General features: G+C 41.4%; 1 long non-coding RNA gene across 1 annotated transcript in view; it reads left to right on the forward strand.

The window, feature by feature from the left end:
• Nucleotides 1-963: 963 nt before the first annotated feature.
• LOC116097431 overlaps nt 964-7,540 on the forward strand; it is a 53,523-nt gene continuing 46,946 nt past the window's right edge. Inside the window, exon 1 of the long non-coding RNA XR_004121426.1 lies at nt 964-1,053. This is a non-coding gene — a long non-coding RNA (uncharacterized LOC116097431). The remainder of the gene's footprint in view (nt 1,054-7,540) is intronic.

A 7,540-nucleotide genomic window follows, 5' to 3' on the forward strand; every position in this document is an offset into this window, starting at 1 on the left:
ATCAGATGTTGATGGGCTAACTCCTGGCACGAGAGTCCCCCTCCACCATTCACATTCTGTGGGCATAAGTCTGATAATATTATTTGGAAAATTCTAGAAATAAATAATTCATAAGTTTTAAATTGCATACCCTTTTAGCATGATGAAATCTTCTTGACCCTGCTCTGTCTGACGGGGACATGAGTCATCTTTCCCTACTGTAGCCACACTCTATGTGCTGTCACCGCTCACCTCAGTTTCAGACCCACTGTAGAAGCACTATAGTACCTGTTAGTACTTAAAAGGAAGTTTGTATTTATTTTGAAGACTTATTTCATACTATATATATATTTACTTTTGTGTATGCTTTATTTGGGGCAGACCCTCTCTACATAGCCCTGGCTATCTTGGAACTTACTCTGTGGACCAGGCTGGCCTTGAACTCAGAAATCCATCTGTCTCCTGAGTGCTGAGACTAAAGACTTGTGCCACCATGTCTGGCCTCATACAATATATTCTGATCATATTCTTCTTTCTCACCCGGCTCCACCGAGACCCCACTCTCATCTATCAAGCTTCTTTCTCCCTCTTAGACAAAAAAAATCAGAACTCAACAATAAAAAAACCCCCACAAAGCCCATTTTGTGTTGTTCAGTTGCTCCTGAGCAGGAAGCCTGTCTGGGAGTGCGGTTTTTATACTCAGTGATGTTCCCTTGAAGAAACCTGATTTCCCATCTCCCAGGAGCTATCAATTACAAAGAGCTTCTTGGCTGGGAGTGGGGCTTTTGCCCAATTCTCCTTCTCCATGCTGGGGTTTCACTTGACTTGAACTTCTTTAGATCCTGTGTATGCTGACACAACCTGAGGTCATATGTGCACTGACCTTGAAGTATCTGAAAACCCTTTCCTTGAAGTCGTTCACCACGTCTGGTTCATACAACCTTTCTGTCTCCTCTTCCTTACAGATTCCCCTGTTCTCCCAGGAAGACATCCCCTTACAGGCTGAGTGCTCCCCCTGTTCTCCCAGGAAGACATCCCCTTAAGGGCTGAGTGCTCCACAGTCACTGTCCAGCTGTGAGTTTCTTTTCTTATTTATATAATATTTTGATTATTTGGGAATTATTTATATACATAATAAATTTCTTACTTTACATAGTATTTTGATTATTTGGGAATTTTACATCATGAACCCCAGTTTCACTCACTTCCTAGTCCTATCAGGTCTGCCACCACACTCTTGTTGCCTCATCTCCAGAAGGAGGAGGAGGAGGAGGAGGAGGAGGTGACAGGTCCAATTTGTATTGCCCATATACTGACAGGAGTATGGTCAAACTCACACTAGCCAGACCCTTAAAGAAAACTGAGTCTTTGTCCACCCACACCCCTGCCAGAAGCCATCAGTTGTGAAGAGCTAGACTTCAGCATCCTTATCACAGATTTTAAGACTTCTCTTTCATGGCTTTCTGTCTAACTTGCTGCTTTTTTAGGGATGATGTGAGTTAGGGGCTGTCATACAATCCTTCTGTATCATTCTCAGCTGTGAGTCTGTCTACAGTAGTAGATTTTCATGTGGCTTTTTGAGAAGCTTTTAATGTTAGTTATTCCTTCCTGTATTCCCTCTTTACTTTGATGTTCTGTTCCTCTGTCCATATAATTCTTCTATTCTAATTTCTCCTTTATCTGTTTTTTAAATGCTATGTTGTATTTCCTACTCCTTGGAAGATTCCCTTCTTCTTGCATTGGTTTCTTATATTTTCTGCCTCTCACTTCTGTAGATACACTAAACAAAACACACTTATCTAAAGCTTAAAAGCTAAGAAGGACATATGAAGAAAATATAATATATGTCTTTCTGGTTGTGGGTTACCTCACTCAGGATGATGGTTTTTAAGCTCAATTTACTTAGAAAAGTTTACAATTTCATTTTTCTTACAGCTGAATAATATACCATTGTATAAATATACCATGTTTTGGTTATCCATTCTTTAGTCAGTAGCCATCGAGATTGTTTCCAATTCCTGAATATTATCAATAGAGTAACAATGACCATGGATGAGCATGCATCTCCAGAGCAATATGTAGAGACCTTTGGGTGTTCGCTCAAGAGTAGTATAGCTGTACCTTGTAGTAGATCAAGTTTCATCATCTTGGGAAAACAGCACCACGATTTCCACAGTGTGCTCTACCTGCTTCCATTCTGATCTATGATGAATAGCTCCTTCTCCTTTCCCATAAGTACATGTTGTCATTAGTTTTATTGGCGTTGGCCATTCTGACTAGGGTAAGATGATATCTCAAAATAATTTTAATTCCTATTTTACTGATGGCTAAGAGCATTGAGGATTAAAAAGAACATTTCTCAGTCATTTGGGTTTCATCTTCTCATACCCCATTTTAAAATTCGGTTATTTGTTTCCATGATATTCAGTTTCTTGCTCTTCTTTGTACATTCTAGACACCAACCCTCTGTCAGATATATTATTCTGTAGGCTGCCTCAATTCTCCAATAATGTTATCGCTTTGCCATACAGAAGCTTCCAGTTTCATGAAGTCTCATTCATTAATCACTGATCTAGAGTTCCTGTATTAGTGGGGTCCTGTTAAGAAATCCCTTTCCTGTGTCAGTGAATTCAAGCATGTTCCAAAGTTCTCTTCTATCAGATTAATATCAGGTCTTTTTTTTTATTGGATAGTTTATTTACATGGGAGATCCTTCCACCTTCTGATGTCTTCTTCAATTTCTTTCTTCAGAGACTTGAAGTTCTTATACAGATGTTTCACTTGTTTGGTAAGAGTCACACCAAGATACTATATATTATTTGTGACTATTGTGAAGGGCGTCTTTTCCCTAAGTTCTTTCTCAGCCTGTTTTATCCTTTCAGTATAGGACAAATGATTTGTTTGAGTTAATTTTATATCCAGCCACTTTACTGAAGTTGTTGATCAGGGTTAGGAGTTCTCTGGTGGAATTTTTGGGGCCACTTAAGTATACGATCATATCATCTGCAAATAGTGAAATTTTGACTTCTATCTTTCCAATTTGTATTCCCTTTGATCTCCTTTTGTTGTCTAAGTGCTCTGGCTAGGAATTCCAGTACTATATTGAACAGGTAGGGAGAGAGTGGACAGCTTTGTCTAGTCCCTGATTTTAGTGGGATTGCTTCAAGTTTCTCACCATTTAGTTTGATGTTGGCTACTGGTTTGTTGTATATTGCTTTTACCATGTTTAGATATGGGCCTTGAATTTCTGATCTTTCCAAGGTTTTTATCATGAAAGTGTGTTGGATTTTGTCAAATGCTTTTACAGCATCTAATGAAATGATTGTGTGTTTTTTTTTCTTTTAGTTTGTTTATACAGTGGATTACATTAATGGATTTCTGTATACTAAACCATCCCTGCATCCCTGGGATGAAGCCTACTTGATCATGATGGATGATCATTTTGATGTGTTCTTAGATTCAGTTTGTTAGAATTATATTGAGTATTTTTGCATCTATATTCATAAAGGATATTGGCCTGAAGTTCTCTTGCTTTGCCAGGTCTTTGTATGGTTTTGGTATCAGAGTAATTGTGGCTTCATAGAATGAACTGGGTAGAGTGCCTTCTGTTTCTATTTTATGGAATAATTTGAAGAGAATTGGTATTAGATTTTCTTTGAAGGTCTGATAGAACTCTGCACTAAACCCATTTGATCCTAGGCTTTTTTTTTTTTTTTTTTTTTGGTTGGGAGACTATTAATGACTGCTTATATTTCTTTAGGGGTTATGGGACTGTTTAGATCACTTATCTGATCCTGATTTAACTTTGGTACCTAGTATTTGTCTAGAAAATTGTCCATTTCATTCATATTGTCCACTTTTGTTGAGTATAGGCTTTTGTAGTAGGATCTGGTGATATTTTGGATTTCCTCAGTTTCTGTTGTTATGTCTCCCTTTTCATTTCTGATTTTGTTGATTTAGGTACTGTCTCTGTGCCCTCTGGTTAGTTTGGCTAAGTTTATCTATCTTGTTGATAAGCTGGTTCTCAAAGAGCCAGCTCCTGGTTTCGTTGATTCTTTGTATAATTATTTTTGTTTCTACATGGTTGATTTCAGTCCTGAGTTTGATTATTTCCTGCCTTCTACTCATCTTGGATGCATTTGCTTCTTCTTGTTCTAGAGCTTTCAGGTGTGCTGTCAAGCTGCTAGGGTAAGCTCTCTCCAGTTTCTTTTTGGGGGGGCCCTCAGAGCTATGAGTTTTCCTCTTAGCACTGCTTTCATTGTGTCCCACAAGATTGCGTATGTTGTGGCTTCATTTTCATTAAATTCTAAAAAGTCTTTGATTTCTTTCTTCATTTCTTCCTTGTCTGAGTTATCATTGAGTAGAGTGTACTTCAGCTTCAACGTGTATGTGGGCAGACTAACACTGGAAACACAGGATACCGTCAGACATGTAGACCGAGTCAGTAAGTTTCTGTGGAGCTGCAGCCCTCCTATGAGGGTGTTTCTAAGTAGCACAGTTAACTAAGTGAGTGCATGGTGTTGTCCTTCATTTCTCACATGTCACTTGGGCTGTGAATGGATAGTGTTCTAACTCAGTCTTAATGGCCAAATGATTTAGAAGTTAAGCGCCTCTTTAGATAATAAGGTCTTTTGGGGAGGGGCTGTTTAATTTCTCCAAAGAAGTCTTTTTTAGTAAACACAAATTAGCATAGTACTAGGTAAAAATCTGTATTTCTTCTGAAGTCTCTCTCTCTCTTTCTCTTTTTCTCTCTCTGTGGTGTGTGTGTGTGTGTGTGTGTGTGTGTGTGTGTGTGTGTGTGTGTTGAAGGGATGGGATGACTGGGAAGAAGCTGTAACTACATGTACTGAAGCATAGCCGACAGTGGTGTGACCAATCTTCACAGAACTTGTACAGTGACTCTAGACTTTGTCAGTCACAAACAAATCTCACCAAAGAGGTAATGTTTTAGGTCTGGAGAGATGCCTTAACTGGTTAGGAGCACTTGCTGGTTTGGTGGAGGAGCTGAGTTTAGGTCCTAGCATGCACACTGGGCACCTCTCAGCTACCTGTATCTCCAGCTCTGGGGAGCCTATGCTTACTGGCCTCCAAGGGCACTTGTTCTCCTGAGTACATATCCACATGCAGATACATACAAGTATACACAATTGAAAATAAAATAAATCTTAAAAGTGTAGATGCTACTCCAAAGGCATGCTTAATGCTCTTGGTAATGAAAGAAGAGGATGAATATGTCCATCCCCTCTATGTAGTGGGGAAGCAGGACAGTGATCCTGTAGATAACACTGATTGCCATGGGAGTCAGAAACTGTCTAGATGAGCCTCAGAGTTCTCCAATCATGATCATGCAGTAGTGGAAGATGTGGAAAATGTCAGTGTTCTCAGATCACCAGGTGAGTGAACCATGTGGAGCTGCAGGCCTTAGTAGCCGTTCTTTGAGGTTATGGATCAGATACTGTTATTTGGGTCTCAAGGTAACCCTGATCAGTCTGGTCAGCAGCTTCCTCATGATGATGTCCTCATTGGGGTCTAGGGCTTTTTGCTTGGTGATTGCTGCAGAGTGGAGTTTTGCAGTAGATAGCTGGTACTTCTTGGATCTTTCCAGAAACCCACATGAGCAGAATCTTCCTGGACTTCCTTGCTAATCCCAGTTAACGTGGCAATCTGTGCACACAGTTGCAGGATCCTTCCTGAGATGGAGGAGCCCCTAAATGGAGAAGGCCAAGAGGTGAAAGATTCCTGAGGTCAAGTCCCTGAGATAGAAGAGTCCACATGTATGAACCTTCTGATAATGACCCTGAGCAGGAATTCCTACAGGAAAGTTCTCAGAGGTTTGTGAGGGACATTATGAGCACAGACAACTATGTGCTTTTGTCTCTGTAGCATCCTCCTGCAGTGAGAGGAGAGGGAGGTTCAAACAATAGTGGGTCCAGGGAAGAGACTGAGCCACAGTGGGACCACTGGGGTGGGACACAAGAACTGAAGGCAAAGCCTGACCAAATCCCAGCCTGAGGACTTTAAGACTGCCTTGTCATGTTGGCTAGCATTTCCAGACAACTGCTTGCTTCTTGTCCTCTGGAAGGCACAAGGGACTGGAAGCTAGCTTTGAAATCAAGTGTAAAGGGACATGGTAACATTAGCACAGCATGTGGTCATCACTGCCCTTGCAAAGGCCCTCTCTCTTGTCTGTCTGTCTGTCTGTCTGTCTGTGTGTCTGTCTATTTTTTCCAGCCCCTCCCTTCCCTCATATCTTTGTCCTGTTTCATTTCCCCATCTATCTCCTGACTACTCTTACCCAGTTCTCTTGCCTTCATATTCTCATGTAACCTTATGCGTTATGATTCTAGATAGGGAATATTTTCTGAAAATGTATGGAGTTCTTGTTTAATCTAGTGACTTTTTGCTACATTTACACTATTAGAAGAAGTACTGATGATCTCCTAGGCTGGGAATGAGGCTTGTGGTGCTCTGAGGAATGCTGAAGAAGGCTAGTATCAACCTCTGAGTTCTGTTGCATGGGTGACCCGGCTTTGATGTTGCTGAGCCTCATAGATGACAGGAAGCTCATAGATCTTTTCCATGGGCAGGGCTGGCTGGGGCTCCCACCAAGGGACTCTGGACCCCTCTGTGATTTGCCCCTATTTCTGCCCCCTCTTCAGCACCTTTTCACATTTTCCTTCTCTGATGGTTTTACAGGGTTTTGCATAACTCGTGGACTCTGGATGTGCAGACAAAAGGGAATGGCAGATCTTTGCCTGATAAAATCAAACCTGTCTCACTAATCAGAAAGCTATGGGCCCCTATCAGAACCCCAGAGTTGTTCCAACCCAGCCTGGACCAGGGCTCATCTTCAGAGAGTGTATGCTCACAGATGAACACAGTTTGATCCCAGATCCTGCCTGTGGATGCCTGTGGTTCTTCTGTGATCTGGCTGCTGATCTAGGACACATATGAGCTAAGGGACAGACAGGATGCCTTGTGAAAAAGCTAAGGGACACAAGGATGGCTTGTGAAAAAGGAATCCTAGCTGCCTCTCTCCCTCTCCTTCTCTCTGTCCCTCTCCCTCTCCATCTCTTTCTGTCTCTGTCTCTATGTCTCTCTCTCTTTCTCTCTCATGTGTTTGTGTGTGTGTGTATGTGTGTGTGTGTGTGTGTGTGTGTGCATGTGCATGCATGTGTGTGTGTGTTTGTGTGTGTGTGTGTGTGTGTGTGTGTGAGACTGAAAGTCAAGCTAGGACAGATCTATAAGAAACCCTATTTTACCCTTCATAACCTGCTCTCTAGCTCACTGGTCATCTTGCTATTCAGACTTTGAAACTTCTCTATGCCAGAAGGCAGGAATTTTTTTTTTTGGCCCTGTGTCTGCATGTCTAAAGGAACATCAAAGTTAGTGTACTCACACACTCAGGAACTGTTGTCTCCAAGGAGCCTGGAAGTCACAAACATGTCTCATTTATGCAAGGACATCTGGTATACTGAGAAACCAGATGAACCAAGCCAAAGATGACCTGGTAGTATGACTTGGGCAAGTGTAGGGTTCCTAGGAACTTGCTCCCCTCCCC

This window comes from Mastomys coucha, unplaced genomic scaffold, assembly GCF_008632895.1.
Source record: "Mastomys coucha isolate ucsf_1 unplaced genomic scaffold, UCSF_Mcou_1 pScaffold19, whole genome shotgun sequence".
NCBI lineage: Eukaryota > Metazoa > Chordata > Mammalia > Rodentia > Muridae > Mastomys > Mastomys coucha.